The 23,044-nt window shown below is 38.8% G+C and overlaps 1 protein-coding gene across 5 annotated transcripts in view; it reads right to left on the bottom strand.

Moving 5' to 3' along the window:
- pard3aa (par-3 family cell polarity regulator alpha, a) overlaps positions 1 to 23,044 on the bottom strand; it is a 395,018-nt gene that overhangs the window by 371,530 nt on the left and 444 nt on the right. The gene's annotated exons all lie outside the window — the stretch shown is intronic.

Genomic DNA, 23,044 nt, shown 5'->3' with positions numbered 1-23,044 from the left:
ATTTCCACTGAGAGTTCGCGATTTCCAGCAACAAAAAAAGACATTGTCCACACAAAGTGAGTGTAATAGCCAAAGTCAAGCCAAGTTTAACTTTATGCAAATGCAAAGCGGCGCAATTTGGCAACTACCAATAGAGGAGGAGTGCCGGTTTGTTTTCTTTTTAGCTTGACTGTGAACCTTTTTTTTCCCCGTTCCATATGTTCACTTCTGTTCACAGCTCTTGATCCAGGCGATGATATTCACTCTGCAGTGAAGAGCTTAACGTGCTTGATGCACCTGAAATAGAAGTGTTTCCAGCACATCCGGGCCTTAAAGCCTGTTAAATATGGTGCAGAAATAGTGCAGTTTTGGGGTCAGACTGTGAAGCATTACAGATTCAATATATTATTATGGAATCTGTGAGTATGTGGTTCTTTAGCTGTTTTTGAGAATGTTGCACTAGACCCTGTACCTGCCAACAAAATGACACCAGGGCTGCAACAACGACTTGATAATAATTATCGATTATTATTTTAAGCGTAACGGCAAAATGAGAGAGTACAGGGTCAACCGGCAGCAGGAAAAGAATGGATGCAGAGGAAACATCAGCACGGTGAGCAAAAACTGTATAAATCATCATGTAAAAATGGTGTAGTTAAATGACGTGCTATTGTGTAAACTATGTGTAACTTGGGGACAGTCGCACTCGAGCTGTTCTGTCGTGACTTGCGAACATCAGGTCGCACAATCGGCTCGCTAGTGATGGATTCAATTTAACTGGTGCGAACAAACCCTAAATCTGAAAGCAGTAAATGAGTAAATTTTTTTGTCACTGTTGCAGTTTTCAGCAAATTATTATGAGTTTGTCCACCAAGGGTTTTTTTTGCTGTTTTTTTTAAAAACACAATATCTTGCTGGATTTCTCTGTTCCATTCTCTTTTTACAGCATTTGTCTGCTACAACAGTTACCTATTTGTTTTTGAAGTTTGTATATTTAATTAATGCAGACATATAAATATTACACCAAATGTATTTCATTGTATTCTAAATGCTCATATCTTGACAACATCTATAATACAATATCTTTTTTTAAAGCAGGGTTGCCAACTTGCCCTCTGCAATCATCATTAAAAACAATACATATGTTTATTTGCACAATTTATACTAAATTTTTTGTTTGTTTTTGTTTTTTGTTTTTTTTTAGACAGAAAGAAGCAACCCAGCATGAGTGAATCTGTTCGGAGGAGAAATCCCCCATGCCCTCCTCAACAAGCAGCTACTATAAACTTTTTCAAATGTCTAAATTAAAGAAAGTTAAACTCAAGATCTGGCTTTTGCATTTTTAAAGTACACCTTTATACATAAATTGCTCAAATTATGGTTCTATACAGTGATAATAAGCAAAACAGCAAAAAAAATGAATCGGATTAATCGGAAAATTAATAATCGAATTATTCGATTATTAAAATAATCGTTGGTTGCAGCCCTAATGAGAAACAAGCAATCTGAGCAGCAGAAGACGAAGAACCATCGGTTTGAACGCAGCAGGATAAATTTGAGATTTATTATTCAAACATATTTCCTGCACCTTCAGCAGGGAAAGGTGGACGAGAACTAGCCTCATGCCAACAAACAATGCAACTTTGCGAACCCAATTTTAACATGGCCCACTTTTACACTCCAGTAATAATCCAGAGAGCTGTCAGAGACCTGCACGCATCCCCATTATTCCACTGAACTTTTACACCTTTATACTTTTACCAAATATTTTAGCCAAATCATCAACTTTTCCTCCCTGAACTGCATGTACAGTAATGAGTTCGCTTTCTGGCGTGTAGTACATCATCCTAAAGCGCTGCCCTTCACAGATATCTCACGAGCTATGCTCACATGTGAGAATTTCTGAAATCTTCATGGCAGGTCATGTCCTGGAAAGCAGATTGTTGCTTATAAATATGAAGTAGGAAACCCCCGATAAATTAGATTGAGAGTTGCTGTGAAATCACACGCATGCATTTAAGTGCTGGGTGCAGACGCTTCTGACATTAACAAGGAGCTCGAGTTATTATTTATAGCTTAATTATTTATAGTAGAAATCCTTTACCTTGCATCTATGCCAAGCAATACAATTGCTGATGTACAATCATGTCCTACTAAGGGAAAAAACACACATTGAAAAAGGTGGAAGAGGAATGAGGAAGAAAACAAGATGAAGACAATGCGGTGCTTCTAAAGCATGTTATGTTATTTTGCGGGAAATCTGCTAGCAAGGACTTCAAGGTACAGGATTTCAAAGTATGATAAATTCACTGGAATACAGGTTCGCTTCATTTGTTTTCCGCTACATTTTTAAAAGCATCATGCTACACACAAACACACCCATCAAACCCATATCCTGAAAGAGACAACTTACGGAGATCTAGCATGCAGATACAGAGCATCTGAGGATTTCTGGATTTGAAGTAGATAATGTTTTGAAAAAATAAAATAAAATAAAAAAAAATCATGCATCTTTGAAGTTTCTCAGATGTCAAGACGAGCTCATATTCGAGCATGAAGCCTAACCAGCATCAATACTTTTAAATAAAATGTGAATTGATAATTATAATAATACTTTTCATGAAGATATTTGTGGAATACCACTTTTATATCCTATTTTCCACTTATTTTATTTCTTACTTCTTATTTCTTCATACATACATACATACATGTACATATACATATATAAAAAGCTGATATTTAATCGCCAGCTTCTGCTACAGGATATATAAGCAACACATATACACACACACACTGATATGCCATGTGCCAAAAGACAGACAGGAATTTGGGAAGTATTTTATTAGTGGAAAGTATTCGCAAAAAAGTGGATCGATTCCATGTAATAGTGTAGAGCCAAATAAAGCCTTGCTTCAGGCTTTTCAACAGAAGTCGGTACAAGAAAAATTTGCAAGAAGAAAAAAAAAAAAACTGAAATGCAATTCTTTATAAATAAACATGGTCCCAGACTTACGATGGTTCGACTTACGATTTTTCGATCTTACGATGATGAGAGAGATACGACAAAATTGTAAAAACGATGTACGATACGTTGGAAGCGCAGCTGAGATGAGCGTATCTCTCGCCCTGTGAGCCCCACTCTCGCTAGCGGTCGAATGATTAAAGCCTCAGTGTGCATTTTTTTCTGTTTCAAACAGCAATTTTTGTGATTAAAAGCATGTCTTCCAATCGCCCAAGTACGTCTCCTGCTTGTAGTGAAAAAAAGAAGAGGAAAGCCATCAGGGGAGCAGAAAATTAAAATTCTAAATCAGCATGAAGCATGAAAGGCTGTGACAGTCATAGTACCATCTTCGACTTACGATGGGGCCGTCGTAACGTATCTCCATCATGAGTAGAGGACTACCTGAACCTTATATGGTCAAACATTAAACAATGAATTGATTTTGATTTATACCTCCATACAATCTGCTTCCCAAGAACTCTTCTTCTGTGTCCTGAGCAGGAATAACGGAGGACTCCGAGATAGCCAAAGAGATAACAAGCATTTATATCCAATGCTATTTTAAAACTGCGGTATCCAAAGCTGCCTCCTTGCTCTGCTTACATGCTTCCACAGAAATGCATCCAGATCTCAATCCACTGTCCTGCAGGAATCCGAAGCATCTCGCAGGTCTGCATGAAGCTTTCGACGTCATTAGCACGAACGCTCCAAAACGGCATGCTTGACTTAACCATTTGAGTGTAGTGAAATGCACAGGCGTGAATGGAGTAAGTAAACACTGCATCATTCGAACGTCTCCGAGTTCATGTCTCTGTTCATCGTTATGTAAAACAGGAGTTTTGTGGAGTGCTGGAAAGGAGAAAAGGTTAGCAGTCTGGCCAACTGATCTTACTGCTGTACTGCACAATAAAGTCGGTCTGACACGATTTCTTTAATGAGCTGATAAATGCCAGACTGGTGCAACATTTTCAGGGAAGGAAAGCACGTATGAGTAAATAAATAAAATAAAACAATTACCCAGTCATCACTGGGAAACTAATCCAAATCTCCCGATGCTGGATTTCAGCAGGGACTCCTCCGCGCTTCGGTCACAATCCTTTCCTTTGGCTCGTTGATGCCGAAGCAGAAAAAGAGAGCATTCGGAAATCAAGCTGAAGTCTGTCCCAAAGGGAGTTTTACCAGTATAGCACCACACTAAACAGCAAACCATGGAGCATTACAAACTGGATCCTTCTTATTTTTTTAATTGTATTGTTGAAAGCAACAAAGCTGAAGTGACCACAGACAATACATTAAGTTTAGGTTTGCAGGGTGCTAATAAAAGACTTGATTTGTGTGCCTATTGTGCGTTTAATTGCAATATTACATCAAAATACAAATAGTGCGTTCAAAAAGTCCCTCCGCAGTGGCAGCGTGTGTAGGTTACAGGAAACTATTCGTTTAATGACACTCATCATTTTTCTCACTCATATTTATTTATTAAATCTCGCACAGTATGTGATCTTGATGTGGTTTTCTTGTCTCCAGAGAAGCAGCTTGAACTTTTCAGCGCACTAAATCTGTATATTAATCGCCAGCTTTAAAGACGTGCACCACTACCTGCTCTACACGGCCACTGCGGAGAGACTTTTTAAACACACTGTAAATAAATAAAAAAATTTAGCAATTTCAAATTACTTTAAAATCGGTAACCGCACTGTTTGGAAACTTTGTTGTTTTCTTTAGTCTGAATCTTCTCCTCCCTCATCGCCGTTTTCTCCCCTGTTCCTCCATTTTTTCATTCTGAGAGTCTTTTGTGCAACCAGTCCAGAGCGCTCCAGAGTTTAGCGGGCGGTGCGTCGGTAATAATGGTCCGTGGGAAACACAGTGTTTAGTTAAACTGACTAAAGGAAGCATGTTTTTTTTAGTAATCGAATTACTCGATAAATAGTTACAGCACTACTTCCCATGCAGCAGACCTGTAGCAAGTCCTGAGATCTGCTGAATGTGAAGATCTCTCAACACAAACATGCCTGTCACAATGATGGGATTCGGGCTGATGAAAAATGTATAAATCAGCAGGCTGTTTAATTGTCTTCTTTGGTGATGTTTTGCCACTTTATATTGTTCACACTAATAAAATATATATTCATAAAGGACAAATGCTCATAAATATAACAATTAACATCAGTCAACAACACTGGCATTCAGATGAGAAAAAAAAAAAAGCATAATGAATAAGGCAGGCCTAGACAAAGCGTGGCGTGGAGCAGCGGCATGCCATTTAAAATCATTTCCAAAATAAAGTGTATAAGAAAAGCAATTTGTTTTTTAGGAAAGCTTCTAAGACCACACAACTGGGTGCTGAATTAAAGCTGCAGGTGAGTAAACAGATAAATCCTGGGTAAAGTCTCCAACACACAGAGCATAAATGGGTAAAAAGACTCCGAACCTGTAGCTAATACACACTGCAATCTGTACTACGACAGCCTTACACTCTGTACTCAGCTCATCTTGTCATGGCAGTAATAAATCTTGGATGGTGTGTAATGTTCAAATCATAAACACTGACTGAAAGGCAACAACACTGTCATTTTATTTCTCGCATACAATCAGTTGCTGATTATCTTTGAAGGAAGCAAGGACATGAGCGTCAGCTTCCGCACACCTACATCAATCAATTTATACCAGTTATGGATCAAAGTTAAGAGTTAATTTGGTCAAGCCAGTAACATTCGCACATCACCATACACGTGTGCGTGCGCGCACACACACACACACACACACACACACACACACACACACACACACACACACACACACACACACACACACACAATGATGTTCATATCAGAAACAGAAACTCATGAACACAGGAAGACACGCAATCAACCATACAAACAAAATTCATATCACAATTTTTTTTTGCTCGTCTTGTCGTAAGGGGTACCGGCAGCGAATGAGGACCGAGTGAGAGCCGCGCTCGTCTACAGGTGTGCTCCTCCCCCGGGAATATCTGTTGCAGCAGAACACAGTCTACCCTATATAATGCAATAGCCTGCAATTTGAAGCATTCTCAAAGTGTGGTTTTAAATCCATGTTTGAAAAATGCATACTTTATCACGCAACAAATCCACTGAGAGATTTTCTACATGCACCCACTAAGGAATGGTTCTTCACTAAGAGGAAGGCAGACCAGCCTGAGGCCATGCTGGATAAACACTGGCTATCAGTCGTGGAGCCCAAACTAGTTCTCCTTTCCACTCAGTGCAGGTGAATGACCTCGCGGTCATAAAACACACACACACACAAAAAAGGTAAACCAGTCAGTATATTCGTAATTATCTAAAAGTGTTTGTGTTCGACCTTTAACCTCGACCCCACGGTATTATAAATGACCCAAACTCTCAAAGTGGTGCAGACGAGCTATAACCATATCATCCGTCTACATGCAGCCCGTCTCTCCTTCACACCAGCTTGCACGCTATATTTAGAAGCACTCCTGAATATTTTATTTTTAACCATTAAAATTATGTCAGGCTCTATGATTAGACATGAATAAGTCATTGGGAAAAGGCTAGATCAATCTTCTGGCTGTCCCACGTTGCTAGACAGCTGGTTAACCGCTATATCTAACTCATATCGGTTTCAGTCACGAGTGGGATTTCATCATCCGAAGGTGGATTTGCTTAGGCATATTTACAGGTGTCTTACATAACATTAAAACACCATGAGGCAAAATGTTAGTGGTAACATTATCCGAGTTAGCTAGCTGATTATTTCAACTAGCTTGTCAGAAGCCAGGACAGGGATTTAAGATCAGATCTATGATGAGCAGTTGATATTATTAGTATCAGATTCTCAGCCATTTAACAGCAGCCAAACGTGTCTCCAGTTACCAAATTATCGTATAAACTCAAATTGGTTCAAGCAGTTCGGCCTATTTTGTAAGATCATAAACTATGATACTGTTCAACACGTTCTTTAACATACAAATACAGGGAATGTTTTTGTTTTAAGTTAAAATAGGCTTGAATTTTACTAAATAAAACAATTCTATATTATTGCGCTAAAGCCCCAAGGAATGTAAAACGTAAAACTGTTCTTTTGTAGACATATACAAAGTGGAGGGGGATAATATTAGGGGGAAGTGGCATCTCAGTGGTTAAGGCTCTGGGTTACTGAGTCAGGGGTTTAATCCCTGGTATAGCCAAGCTTCCACTCTTGGGCTTTTGAGCAAAGCACTTAACCCCCTGTATCTGGGATTTGCGAAAAAAAAGAATTTCACTGTGCTGTTATTAACATGACATTTATATATAAAAGCACCTCTCTTTTCTTTCTTACATGAATTATATTTGTATTTACATTAACTTTGCATGGTTACAACAAACTATATTACTCCTGACTTCAAATTTAGCATTTCCTCAAACAGATGAATAATTGTGAGCTGCAGAGCCCATACCTGGTCAAAACACATCACCGAATCAGAAGTACGTAAGATGAATGCAAATTACTTACTTCGTCAATAAATTTAAACAGTGGATCATAAAATCGGCTTCATATTTCTAAAATAGAAGGGTATTTTATAATCTGGACCCAGTTTGATAAAAATTTTAAATGGGCCATGCTGCGACTTACTGTATTACACATGAACAATGTAATAATACAATCTGACTTTAATATCCTCCATGGATTGCTTCATTATACTGAAAGGTGTGGAAGCAATCAAATTACAGACTTTCAACACAGCATTAAGCAAGACCTCCGTGGGTCATACTACGTGCTCCAGTGTCATGTGACTCCCAGGCAACTATACAATGCTTCTAAAAAAGTGGGTAATGACTCCTGTAATGTTCAGATGGATGACCCTTCACTGGAGCAAACAATTCGTCAAGAAATATGTGTAAGATGGAGCTAAATCGCGCCGAATGTCAGACCAAACGGAAAGCTTGTTGACAGCGACGAGTACGATCACACCCATAAGGGCTAGTCCTGCGTGCTGCAACAGAGCGAGGCGAATACTTCAGTTCTGCTCCGACACGTCCGCACGTCGTCCCACAAAACCTGTCATTTTCAACCTGCCGTGGGTTTTCGCTGGAGATAAACGCTTTTGTGCTCAACACACACTACAGGGTGATAATCCAAAACACAAGGTGTGACCAGTTTTCCTTTAGGGGTTAATTCCAGGGCCATGTGTCTGGCAGGTTATAAAAGTATTTGTACAATTTCATGCTTGTGCTCAGATTATAAAACGTGTACAGCGAACGCCTTTATTTGTTGCTGAGCTTGTAACATTTTGCATAAATAGATGAAGGAGGAATAAATGTTAAATAAAAAACAACACATCTGATCACTTCACTTAAGCCTTGTACAATTCGGATGAGAAGAAACGAACGGCTTTAAATTGATTAACTACTTTTAGGAATGAGTTCTGGTGCAAAAAACAACCGTTTGTAAAGTAATTCACAAAATCAAAGCCGTATTTATTTTCAGGAACAAAAGCTTATTTGAGATCTATTTAAAGAAAGAAAAAAAAATAAATAAATGCATGAAATCACACTGTACACACTGTGTGTGGAATTCTTGGAAAGGGCAAAACGTGGTGTTGGTGTCATTAATGGTCAGTGAGTAAAAAGGAAGTACTTTTGTGAAACTAGTACAAGAAAAAAAGGGCTTTGTATTTAAGTGAACTTTGATGTCAAGGAAAATGCTGTTATATTTCAGTACAATATTTTATGGTTGATGTGCTTCTTTTTGTTTGAAATGATCAGTCAAAGAACTTTGCTATGGTTCTTTCTACTGTGTCAACTATATCATGTAGTTCAGCTGGACTGCTCAGTGCTCAGTTTTAGTAAAGTGTGTGTGTGTGTGTGTGTGTGTGTGTGTGTGTGTGTAAGTGTGAATATGGGTCCAAAAAAAAAAAAAAAAAAAAAAAAGCACAAAAAAATAGCCTTCATTCCAAGTCAAGTCAAGTCAAGTCAAGTTTATTTCTATAGCGCTTTTCACAACAGACATTGTCTCAAAGCAGCTTTACAAAAAACAACAGTGAAGGTGAATGGTGTGCGTTTGTCCCTGATGAGCAGCCGTGGCGACAGTGGCAAGGAAAAACTCCCTTAGATGATATGAGGAAGAAACCTTGAGAGGAACCAGACTCAAAGGGGAACCAATCCTCATATGGATGGGTTCCCCTTTGAGTCTCCCCATTCCAGTCATGTGCCTTCATATGCTTCCCAGAGGTTTGCTGTGTCTTTGGCCTTCGAAACTGACACTCTAGATTTAGTGCTCCAGCGTGCCAGTGTGGAGAAGAGCCATGAGCTCTCACTGCAGCAACAGTGCAGGAATGTCTAAGTTAAAAGCAACTGGGGAAAGAAAAAAGAAAAAAAAAAAAAGATTTCAAGTTAAGGCATGCATCCATGTATGGAACGAGAGCTGTCCAAATACACCTGTGTTCATGTACGCCACTCAAAGTGGATGCTGAGGATTTGTAAAACAACGCCGAGACTATATTTCCATCTTAAAACCGCGCTTCCAAAAAAATCTCTCAATGAATCAAGTGGGTTTTTTTTGTTTGGTGTCACCAGGTATTAGTACTCCGGATACGCTGCTGACAGCAACATTACTTTTTTTCCCCCTACAATGTAACATGGAGAGCTGGAATGAGAGCACAGTGTTTGAGGAAGCCGCTGATCAAGTCCTAAAGCTACTGTGCTGAAGGGAAAGAAGACGCTTGCAGAAGCACACGATAGAAATATTTTATTTGTAAACAACAAGGAAGTAATCACGCACTGTGTTTGCATCTGCATGCACACTGCTGCTGCCATTTTGGCCTCTCCCTTTTGTTCAGTTCGACAAATTCAACTTCTTACAGACCATGTACATACCAGAGATTAAAGGACTAAGTTAATGAATACTGCCAGGCAAGTACAAACCCACACACACACACACACAAAACAGAAAAGGATATATAGATATATATGTATTATGAGTCACCACATGACACGGACCACAACTGGGTGGACTCCATATAGAAACCCAGCACGAAATTGCACTTCGAATCTGTAGAGTGTCATGCTGCCGAGAAGCCATTTTAATCACCTTTCCCAATCTCCTAAGCTTTTTATATCCATTATTTACATGTCCACACTTCCTCTGTTTATGAAAAGCGGGTCGAGGGAAGACAAGTGAGAAAAGGGGATAAGAGAAGAACGCTGCTTCATTACTTCGGCTCTTAAGAAAAACTGCCCGCTGCAATCATGATGAATAAAAGCAACATAACCTATTTAACCACTGCGAATTCCAATATACTGCTCAACCAGTCCAGAGAACCAGTTACACACGAGTCTACAGTGTCTCTGAACCAGCATCCAGGTATGCTTTCTCATGCTCAGCTCATAGGGGCTTTTGCTCAATAATTAACCTAAAGAGCTTCACCAGTCATAGAACAGGTAGAAAAATAGTAAAGAAAGCAGTTTAACCGTAAACACTTCTTCCGTTAGTTAGCTGGAGTACAAAACACTATTCTTTGAAGTTTGAGCCGTTATCTCAGTGTGTCATGACACTAAAACACTGGTCACTTCACCCCAAGGCCACTGCACCTCTGTACTGCTAATCATTAACCTGTGTACATTAAACTTCAGCAAATTGAAACTTAAAAAAAAAAAAAAAAAAAAAAACGCATCACTAATCACAAACATACCATAAAAATCCTGTCTGTTCAACTGACACTCAAGAAGCATTCAAATTTCATACTCGATTTGTTTTCTTGTCCTGAGAAACGCCACTTAATCATCCCACAAGGCCCTGGACATAGTGGGAATAGTGTAAATATTATTAAAAGCGCATTGTACAATTCCAAAACACTGCTCTCATTCACGGTCCTGATCTGAGAGGTGATCTATCAAAACCACCGGGTTTTTCACCAGGTGACAAAGTTCAGTTCGAACGCTAACAGCGATTTGTCTTGCGGGACACTGATTTCCACAAAGAGCGTCCTGTGTGAGTGTGTGACTAAGTAGTGACCCGATGCAGGAGGGAGGGCCGAGTGAGATAACACTGCATCTGCTGCATTTATCTCCCTCTGTTACGCAGAACCGGTCACTGGATAGGATCAGAGACAGACAACGTAATCCCTGCTGACCTATATTCACACTTACACACACACACACACACACTTTACTAAAACTGAGCAGTCCAGCTAAACTACATGATATAGTTCACACAGTAGAAAGAACCATAGCAAAGTTCTTTGACTGATCATTTCAAACAAAAAGAAGCACATCAACCATAAAATATTGTACTGAAATATAACAGCATTTTCCTTGACATCAAAGTTCACTTAAATACAAAGCCCTTTTTTTCTTGTACTAGTTTCACAAAAGTACTTCCTTTTTACTCACTGACCATTAATGACACCAACACCACGTTTTGCCCTTTCCAAGAATTCCACACACAGTGTGTACAGTGTGATTTCATGCATTTTTCTGTCCTAGGATTAAACCAGTCCAGGGCAATGACAAAACCACACAGCATCACAACAACTCAAGAGATTGTCATGATGCACAAAATGTACCTCTGTCGAGATTTGCTAGAGGTAGTCATTTTCCATAGCGTGCCATCCCGACGTAAAGATTTTCTTTTTATCAGAGCAATTTTGCAAGCATTACATGTCTACAAGCAACATTTTAACACAAAAAAATACACATTTGAAAACACCAGTTTGTTCGCAATTATGAAAAAAACACAGGTCACGATCTGGGCAACCTACCAGAGAAGTCCTGCTACATAATTTACCGCAATGTCAATACTATATCTTCATATTGCCCATCCTTACTAATCAACTTTTTTTATTTTTTTAGGTCTCCAAGTTGATAAGTAAAATCAATAATAATAAATAAAAATACAGCTTGTCATGTTACTGAGAAACCCAAAACTTCTCTGTCCTGAGCACTGTTATGAAGTGCTGACACCGGAGACTCCTTCCAATAATGCGAAACAAAACTGTTTGCCTAAAAAAACATAAACAGCTGGACAGTAACTACATCTAGATTCCCGGGAATGAGCCGTTCCTGATAATGTATTACAGCTAGCAAACTAATAAAAACCTACGAATTGAATTAGATCCGACAAAACTGTCAAAGCTGCTGTTACGGAAATTTCATCAATAGCAGAATCAAGACTTCTAGCTGGGGTACAATTTCAAATTTATACTAAACTCTGAAATAGCAAGTAAAATGATCAAAGATCAATAGCCAGATCCACTACTAAAGCACATAATTACCTACAGTGCCAAGTATTTAGCACTGAGGAAGGAAGTGCTAATGATGGTGTGGTGGGATTTTTCAGTGAAACGAGTAGCACTGCAGCAAAGCCTAGGTTTTTAGGTCATAGGCTCCAGAGAGGATGCGGAGAAAAGAGTTTTATTGTATAATGCACCAATGTTTTCTGTACATATAAAAAAATCATCATGAATAATCAGTCTTGAACTAAAATAAACAAAATGGTAACACTATAGCAAGCAGGTAAACCACTGAACCGCTGATATTAAAAGAAATCATTTCTTTTTACTAGTGGGATGAAAATTGCAGAGGGGCAGTCTACCGTAATACTAGGAGTACGAAATACAAAAAGACAGTATGAACGGGAACTTATTCATTTCGCATGCACGCACTGAGCAACTGTGAGCATGATCAAAGCTTCTGCTCTCCTACATTCCCTAACAAAGGCTTAGCTTGGAAATGGGAACTCACATGGTCCTCAGAAACTAGTAAGCAACGACCATGTTCCAAATATCTGGCTTACGTTGTCAAAAAAATGGGTGTAGAAAATGTCTGTGCTGCAGTAACATTACTCAACCCAATAACCCCATATCTACAGCCAAGCATCTGTAATAACAACGTCGTTTCTTATTAAATAAAGCAGAGGTCTTCATTTATACAGCTTTCTCACTGAACTCAATTACATGGCTAGATATTTAAAGATTCCCAAAATACCACCGATTTCTTGCCCTACTTCAACAAACCTACTACAAAGACACACGAAAACCGAGTGTATGAAGTGCAAAACATTTCAGATCTTCACTTAAATTATTTTTTACTATCTTTAAGTATAGATTACCAGGTTTAGCAAATTAGGGTTAGCCGGGTAAAATTTCATTTAGTATAATCAACAAACAGAACACAGCATTGTTGGAAAAAAGGTGTCAAAAAATTGAAAAAAGGACGTGCCATTGCTATAGATCAGTGATGCTAAAAAGCAGGTATCAGCCAGCATTTCTCATTGCACAACGTCTCTTTTGATTGTTTGTTTCGTTCAAGGTACACCTCTCTGCCTAGTCCAGGAAGTTATTTCAGTACTGCTAGGAGTTGCACAAAATCCTCTGCCTCATTATCTTAAATACCAACACTGAGAGCTTCTTTTCTAACGCACCATATCCACCAAGATGTACCATGTTTTACTATGTCGATAAGAAAGCCAGAGCAGAACACGGAATGTAGTACAATTAAATGACAAAACTTCTGAGGTACAGCAGAGATTTGCCTCAGGTGGTTAACTGTCTATGAGATGGTGAGTGTGCTGGAGTTGACAGAGTTGAAAGCCTAAAGGACATGTCCACACTAACGCGTTGGGTTAAAAAAGACCTCCCGTTTTACAACGAGACAGCGTTTTATTTGACAAAAAAAGTCGCTTTTTCAAAACGCTCTCCAAAGTGGATGCAAGTTAAGTTCCAGAGAGCCGGTAAGCAAATAAATGTACGTTTTACTCATGTGCAGTACAGGGGCCTAAGAGTTTTCAGAAGCTTCAGTGTCAAAGAGCTTTTATTTTGTTATTTTTTTTTAGAAAAGATTGAAAATGATCGTCTGGGCGCAGAGCATTTTAGCCAAAAACGGCTTTTTTGGTTTTTATCCTGATTAGTGTAGACGTAGACTACAGAACTGATGAGGAGCCTCCTGAAGGTATAGACAAATTTCCTCTGTAGCCAGTAGGTAGTTAAACAGCATTAGGGAGTAAAAACCCTAACCAAAGTCAAACATCATTTTTACATAGATTTCTTTTTACATAGATTAATATACATATTATTATAATGTACAAGTTATTCAGGGCATATTTTTCCTTTAAAAAGGCAATAACAGTATAAATTCACAAAAGTTTTTTTACTACCATCGAAGGTTATGGCAAAAAGATTTCACTATTAGATAAATGAAAAAAATAAATAAATAAACAATACATCAACGACCACAGCAACACGCAACAATACAGCGAAGCAAGCCGGAGAAATAAAGCCCAGAGAAATCTACGCTTTTGCAACAGGATTAGCTGATTCCAAATAAAGCTCATCGTCAATGGGCTATGGAACATTTCATTTGTGTCATTAGATCGCACTCCTTGACTCCTTTCTTTCTTATCCAGTCCTAGAAGATGAAAGTCTGTGTGCATCAGTGTAAAATCAAGCCAGACTCACCCACTCAAATTGCATTAGGAAGACTCCCAGAAGCCTGAGGTCAAAGGTGACCTGCTGCCTGCGAGACAGAGAGAGTGTAATAGGCAGCAAACAGGGAAAGAAAGAAGAAAGAGAGGGGATAAAGAACACTAGTGATTGTGGACACCGGCAGGAGAGGGATGGGAGATATTTAAGGCACAAAAGGAGGTATATGCTGAGGGCGTGATGTTACAAGTCTGTTAAATATGAAGGCTATGATGAGGGTGGTAATGAACAGGGGAGTTTCTGCACGCCTATTTTGTGGAACTGATCCGACACAAAGGCTCACAAAGAGAATCTCATTGCACAGACTCAAAACGGAGACAAGAGACAAAGACAAAAACAGCTGAACAACTCAAGAACGGATCTGTGTGTTAAAGGGTTCATTACAAGGCCTACATTTCGGCAGATAGTGTGCACACTTTCAGATCGTTTTTGTGAGTCTAGTGTTTTGCGATAGCGAGCCGTGTCCAGATTTTAAAAGAAAAGATAAATTTGGACAAATAAATAACAATTTAACGTTCTATGTGTCCACACACTCTCTTATGTAACCCTTCTGTGTGCAGCGTTGGCAAAAGGGAAAAAAAAAACCTCAACAGCAAACAGGGTTTGTGCAATTTATCTTGCTAGATTTCTGCATTGGACAAAAACAGCAGCTGTTTTTAGGCCATTATGTGGATGTCGATTTACAGGTTCAGAGAAAAATGAAGTATCTGAAAAGCAACAAAACATGTCAAGAAATCAAACGCATGTGTCGAGGTTTCAAATCGACCCTGGGGCAAAAACTAATTTCTACAATTTTTAAATATTGAGGGATATTTAGCTTAAAAAACATCTGTGGCTAGCAAAGAACGACTTAGAGATGAGTGGTGTGATATGCAAGAGAGTTTGCAAACTTTGAAATTGAATCAGAAATTGCATGCAGTTGAAAGCACTAAAAGAAGGCAGAAACTGTGACACTACAGCTATTGTTTTCGAAATTCTGTAGTTCCAGAGTGAAGACGAGGTCAGAGTGCAACATAAATAACTTTCTAACAGAAAACAAACTGGACTTGCAAAAATGATCATGCACTGCATTGCAAACATCAATGCGTTTATATATTTTGCAGGCCAAACAACTCCCAGGTAATGCAGGAAGTCCCCGACTTACAATGGAGATGCATCCCGATGACAAATTAGAGTACATAATTTAGCAAAACAGAGCAATTTACATTACCATAATGTATAAACGTTACAGTATTTTGTATGTGGCAGCAGGCATGTGTTCGCGAATGGTGGGTGGAGCTAAAAAAAAATTATTTAAATAGACGCAAATAAAGAAAAAGACGCAATTGGTTTAAAAGAGGCAGATGAAGAGGACAGGCTGGTATGAAGACTGAATATCCGCCGCCGCGACCCCTAAAGGGAGCAGTCGAAAGAAGAAGAAAAGGAAAAAAGACACAAAAGCTAAAATTGATTAAGTCGGAATCTAAGATTTTGCAGAAACATCTTTCTGTAAAGCAAAACGGAAAAATCGGCCTTGCTTTTGGCACCATACCGGTCTGATAAAAAACTTTTTTTGTGACGCATATGATCACAGCGCACTGAAAGACATCAATTATACCTGGAGATTGCCAAGGCCTGGTTTGTTTAGCTTGCGGATTAGCAATTAGCACTACAAAAGATTAAGCGTAAAAAAAGATTTTATTAGCAGTCTGGTTTCCAGAGCAGCCCCTGAATCAAGGAGCATCCAACAATCCTGCTGTTGAAAACAAGGTCTTAACATGTCTCCATTTGCTTTAGACGCTGCAATGTCCACATAAACTTCCCTGTAAAATGCATACCATGTGTTCCTGTGAAGACAAGTCATTTCACCAAGTATTCTGTTTGATCGGGCCGCCACTTTAAGTGCTGGAATTATCCTATTCAACTGGCCAATGTTACGACATTGTTGTGTTTATAAAAAAATTATAATAATAATGTAAGGAAAAACGTGTTAGGGCAGTGACACACAATGCAGGTAATATCTCTTGTTTTTTGTTTCGGATCTAACGAGGACTAACGATGCACCAAATGTACTCAGATGAAGATGTAAACTTTGTCACATACATTAGACAGAAGGACAAACACCAATTAAGTCAGATCCCATAAGCTATTCTTCATACTGATCAAATCAGCCATTCGCTTTTCACAATTCTATCCAAAAGTCATCTCATTTAAACATATAGACAATATGGAGAAAAAGTTGTGGGATTCTTTTGTTTCCATACGTGGTTCTTCCCCAAATTCTTACTACAAATTTGCAGGGACAAAATTTTATCAGATGCCTTTGGATGCAGCAGCATAACATTTTCCTTCACTTGAACTAGGAGACCCAAATCTGTTCCAGCATGACAATGCTACTGTGCACAAAGCAAACTCCATGGAGATATGCTTTACACAGTTTGGAGTGGAAGATCTCCTGCTATAGAGCTCTGACCTCAACCCTACTGAGCACCGTTGGCATGAATCGGAACCTGTCTGCACCCCAGACCTCCTCACCTCACCTACAACAGTACCTGACTTGACAAGCACCCTTGTGTCTGAATGAGCACAAATCTCCACAAGCACACACCAAATCTAGTGGAACATCTTCCCAGAGGAGTGGAGTACAAGGGAAAGGGGATGTTCGAACAGGATATATGAATCTTACGGTCAGGTGTCCACAAACTTCTGCTCAAACAACCATAGCAATAATTATCAAAAGTCACACTTTGTGCTCAAAGATTTTTCCCCTAAATGAGTATCTGCTTCGTAATACAAGACACTTTAAAAGGAACCTGCTCTGAGGAACTATAGGCTTCAGTAGTGATTGCAGTAATCACCGTGGGCTCGTAGGGTTTCTAAGGTTTCACTTTGTGGTCACAGGCCACACGACAGGGGTGAAAAGGTTCCCGGGATTACAAATGCTTCACCTGGAGACGTTTGCACAATCAAGACAAAATTAGCTGTGCAACTAGGGAAAAGCAGTCCGAGATTCCTTAAATTCCACCAGTGCACTCACCTAATACACAAAGCAATGAGAAATCACAATAGAAACGAATGCACTCAAACATATAGAACAGACAAATAAAGAGATGTCGTATATTTATGCTACACCCAGTTAAATTCAATTCAATCAGACTATACTTTTAATTATATTGCAAAAAGTGAGAAAAGGAGCAATAAACTTCCAGTCACCAGTTTGGTACCTCAATCCACCATTGTCCCACTGGTCTTCCTGTACTAAAGTTTATTCTGGACATTTCAAAATATGTACACATCCATTAAAACATACTCATGACATAATGTGGATTAAATATTATTAGAAAGACTGAAGCGAATCGTCTATTGAATCTAATATTGAGCTAAGAATCAATATCACTGCCAGCCCTCCTACCTAGCTCCTAAGACAGCTCACTCTCCAGGACACGAGCTAACCCAATTAAACTCTACTCAAGATTAATTGCTGTTCTGTCATAGACTGGGATTTCATTATACATCCATATGCACATGCTGCATGCTTATAGATGTGAGCTTCTCTCAAAAAAAAAAATCCCGATAGAAGGAAGATGCGCTCCACTGGGAAATCCTACACCCCGATCGATCGCCAAGGTGCCGCTGTTCTGCTGAGCCGAGGGTTCAGAGTGCCACTCGAGCCCGAGTGTGTGCTACAACTGTGTTTTCAGGTTCAATTTCACCAAAGTCTAGTAGTCATCCTTGTCTGCTTGATTTGGTGAGAATAAGAAATGGAAGGGAATGACTCACAAACAAATAAAACAAAAAAAAAAAAAAAAAAGAAACACTTGAGATGTTAGTTCAAATGAACACAAAAAAAACAAAAAAAAACACAACATGACACTCACAAATCCCACTAACGAACTTACCCCACCCTAAACCCTGCTCTCATGGCACTGGGAGAACGACTAACATTCCAAGTATTTCCAACACACAAAGAAGCCTATGCAGTTTTTCCAGGCTTTTTATCAGGAATGCAGGGAGCAAGGCCTCGGAATATTTTCCATGCTTATGAGTGTTCTTTTTAAGAGAAAAAGGCATATACTACATACGGGCAAAACACACAGCACTGGTTCGCCGAAGCACTTGAATAAGTCAATATTAATGGCACTGAAAGTGCAAGAAGGAGTGTGTGAACTTGCCTGTAATACATCACAGTGTGAGAAACCTTGTGTGTTGTGTCATGCTGGTGATGAATAAGACTGGGTAAATATTTCTGGGAACTGAGTGTGAGGGGATGAGTGCTGGAGGGACGGCTTGACGGGTGTATATCCCCCCCCCCGAGTATACAATTTAGCAAAATAAAGAATGGTAGTGCTAACAACTATGCTTTGTTCAGTCTTAAGATCAGAACATTTATAGTGCTTTATGAAACCTGTACTATGTTAATTTTCAAGATGATGAGAATAGAAGATGAAAGCATGAAATTTTATAACAGAAATATTAAGCATTAAACACGTCATAAATTAAAAATACTTTATTTCTCATTAGTATAGTAAAGATATATTCAGAAGGGGTTTTTTTTTTTTCTCCTGAATACTTTCCAGCCACAAACTGGAGTTTGTTCCAGAAAGCCTTGCCTTGCTATTTGTAAGGTCATGAGCAATATTGTGGAAAAGTTTAGACTGAAAGTGATGGGCTTTTTTTTTTTTTTACAGTGCTCAACAGAAGATGTTCGAAACAGAAGCTTGGTGTCTCGAGTGTGTAAGGCTTGGAGAACAGAAAATAAAAACTTTCCTCAAAATATTTTGCCTTTCCTCCCAGGTCTAGAAATAAATGCCTGTAATTCCCATACTTTATAAGACTTTCCATGCCTGCGCAAGAGGCCCTGATATTTGGCCAAAAACTGACTATTCTTACTAAAGTTTCATGTGCTTACGCTCATCAATAAATACTTCACACGTGTTGTTTCCTAGCCAACACAGCAGGAGAGCTTCAAATAAACCTACCCCACTAATAGACCTGAATCACACAGGAGGATGAGGGAGTGTTTCCCAGTCTGCTCCTGCAATCATCCTGCACAACAAATCAGTGTTTTCTAACACTAGAACACACTTTTACCTCAGGAAGGGCTTGTTGATTAGCTGATTTTAAAAGCAGACTCAAGGACAGAAGTATAATTTAACTGTTAGATTTATTTACTTTATTTATTTTTTTAAAGAAAACAGAAAGTGAAGGCCCAGCTACATAATATTCCTGGATCAAGGTGGGAAAACAAAACATTACAGCAATAGAGTTATACAACATTTCAACTGTTTCGACAGCAGTAGTTATACGAGGTCCTTCACTTTTACAATCAGGACAAATTCCAGAAATTTCCTCATTGAGAAATTTTGGAAGACTCAAATACTGCAATGTCACAACATTTATTCCTATAGAGAGTTGCGGTAATTTTTCACTAAGACCTCGTATTGATGTGCTGGAGAAAGTCTTCTCCAGCACATCCCAAAGATTCTCAATGGGGTTAAGGTCTGGACTCCACCTTCAATTGTACTAGAGTCCAATCTTTATGTTTTCTAGCAAATGTAAGCCTTTTTTTCTGATTAGCCTTACTGATAAGTGGTTTTCTTAAGGCAGTGTTTTATTAAGAGTATTATAGTTCATGTTAAAGTAATTATTTATACAGGGATCACACGTTTAGTAGGAAAGCATGTGTAAGTCTTGGGCGTCTGGCACCTTGTGTGCATGGTCTGATCGATCAATGAGGAATTGTCTTGTGTTTAGACATTTTATTGCACTGATCTCATTTCATTTGCCAATTAGTTTTTTTTACTTTAAATTCTAAGTCTTTATTCAGGGGTGGGCCGTGCATTTGGTACCTGAGCCTTCAGTGAGAACTTACCCGACTTAATCCACCTCTTAATAGTACCACCACTACGTCACAATTATAGAAACTATCAATACTACACAAAAACGCAATAGAACCACGCATGACATTACAGAGAGAGAGGTATTTCACATATAGAGGGTGAATACCATTTTACTAAAACAAGAATCCCTGTTAAGACTCCAGTGGTACCGCTCGTATTCACTGGTCTGGAGGTGGTGAACAAACCCTTTCCCAGACAGAGACGCGCTAGCTAGCTTCAGGGTTGGGCCACCTCCTCACGATGTCTACCTTTTTTTGAAAATGGATTTTTAAGAATGTCCGAGTTCAAAACAATTTCTTATCCTCCGTAGGCATAAAAAAATCTAACTCGGATGTATTCATGTGTGCAGCTACACACGAGTTTTACCAGTTGAACTTGGCTGTAACAGTTTCCCTCTGACGAACCAATCAGAGGACGGAAAAATTTAGTTCTCAAGCATCGTCATATGTTGGTCACATTGAACACTTGTAAGACAGGAAATAAAAGTTGATTGTAAGTATAATGACTCACAATGACTATATAGTGACTTGGCTGGAGTTTTGTATTACTTTTCCTTAATAAAATATTGCGTAATGATATCGGTTCATTCTTTTTGAATATCGCTTGTTTATTGAATCAATGTTAAAAGTGTTCAATGTGACCAACATATGACGATGCTTGAGAACTGATGCAACGCGTCATGATATCGGTTCAATCTTTTTAAATAACCCTGTATCGCTTGTTTATTGAATCAATGTTGAAAGATTATTGCCCAGAGAACTGTTTGTTTATTGTTATTATAAGTGGAAAAATGCAAAGTCTGCAAGTTGCCTTGGTCTGAGATTATTTTTAGGTAAAAAAAAAAAAAATATTCTGCAGCTGTCGAGGCTTTTATGATTATATAACGTCAAACAAAGGAAAAGTGTACAAGTGTATACAAAGACAGTGGATTTAAATGTATAAAAACAGCAAGATATATTGGAGATATTAGACGGAAATCGTGATTTTGTGGTGCTTGACAATGTGGTAATAGAAAAGCATACTGCAGGTACTACAAATCAGAAACGTGTGCACGCCATGAGCGTGAACTTCAAATGATGAGCGAGAACTAAAAATAAAACATTTTTTATGTAAATCCAATCACAATAAGTTTTGAATTAACTAAGCACTTTTGTGCAGTTTTGAAATGTAACCGAGATGGGGGTTTGCCTTTAACCTGGCAACCTTGAAGGGACTTTACAGTAAAGCGTCTATAGATTGTGGAAAAATCCCTGCTTTAGAAGCAGAACTATACACATCGCACACAATGTGAACAAAGAGGGAGAACAAAAACGAACAGTGCGACAATACGGACAATGCGTAATCAAACAGGCGAACAAAAATCAACACACAAAATATATCAAGTCCCCTGCAGAGAGTGTCAGACATACAGGAGTGAAACTTGGACATCTTCCATAAACTCCAGATTAAAGAGATGACATTATGCTGTTCTGTTTGCAGACCACGAACAGTGCCAGCTCTACAAATCACCCTTGTAGGGGGTATTTCTGTTGTGGAGGACGTAACAGTTTCCTGGCCAAGTAGAGTAACGTGTATTCCTATACCCTTTGTTGGAAGGAATCTGATCAAATACTGGAAGTGTAAGAGCATGAAGATGAATAATGTCATGTTTGATCTGGTAATGTGTTTGGGAGAAGGCTAAATAAGTCCTCAGAGAGTGATTTTTAAGAATTTGTGTTTTGCTATTTGTAAGGTCAGGAACGTCGTGGTTAAAAAATAAACCTGCAAAGTGATGGCCATTTTTTTGATGATGTATGTTGTGTTTATTAAATTTTGTTTATGTCTGTGCTAGACAAAAGATGTCTGAAACCGAAGCTTGGTGTCTTAAATCTGGTAGAGCTTTGAGAACAAACTATTGAAATGTTTTCTTGCCTTTCCATCCACCTTTCTCTAGTGTAACAAAGTTTTCAGGCCACATGGATACACTTTTACACATTCCCATTGTTGGGAAAAGTCAGATCAACATGTTGGAAGTGTAGTTATAGAGCATATAAAGGTAATATGTTTTGTGATGGTGCTACATGAGGAGATGTGTAATAGTTTGTGTTGGGGAAGAGAGGGAATAATCCTGAGACCTGAAAGAGAAACTATTACGAATGTGTGTTTTGCTTAAAGTCCATAAACAATATTGTGGAAAAACAAGAAACTGTTTTGCCTTTCTGTTGTGGAGGACTTAAGTTTTCAGAGTCAAATGGAGTTAAACATTGACTCATTCAGTCTGATCAAATGCTGGAAGTGTTGTTGAAGGGTATAAAGGTGATTTGTGGCATGTTTTGTAACAGTTTGTATAGGGAAGATGTTCAGGGGGAATAATCCAAAAATCCTGACCGAGAGATGAGTTTGGCGCCGGGTATGAAAGGACACACCAGAGAGGACAGAACCGGGCTTTTATTTCAATAATAATAATAAAGTTTGAGTCTCTCTCCCTCCAACACACTGACTCTTCTCCAAAGGCTACTTGTAGCTCTTATTGAAACAAAAACACGACTTGTTTGGAAACAAAAGCCAACAATGTAACAAGGTCGCAAACAAATTTCCCGACACCCTGAACTCGACCTGAGTGAACTCTCTGAGCTTTACTTGGATGTTTGGGGGTTTTTTTGCAGTCAGGAGAGGGGGGGAAAAAGCAGCATGTGTTCCTTCTCCCAGCTCTTCCCTGTTCCTCTCCCAGAAAAGCGCCATGTT

The sequence above is a fragment of the Silurus aristotelis genome, assembly GCF_946808225.1.
Source record: "Silurus aristotelis genome assembly, chromosome: 1".
Lineage (NCBI taxonomy): Eukaryota > Metazoa > Chordata > Actinopteri > Siluriformes > Siluridae > Silurus > Silurus aristotelis.
The sequence above is the reverse complement of the archived record's forward strand: the minus strand, read 5'-3'. Positions and strand labels throughout refer to the sequence as shown.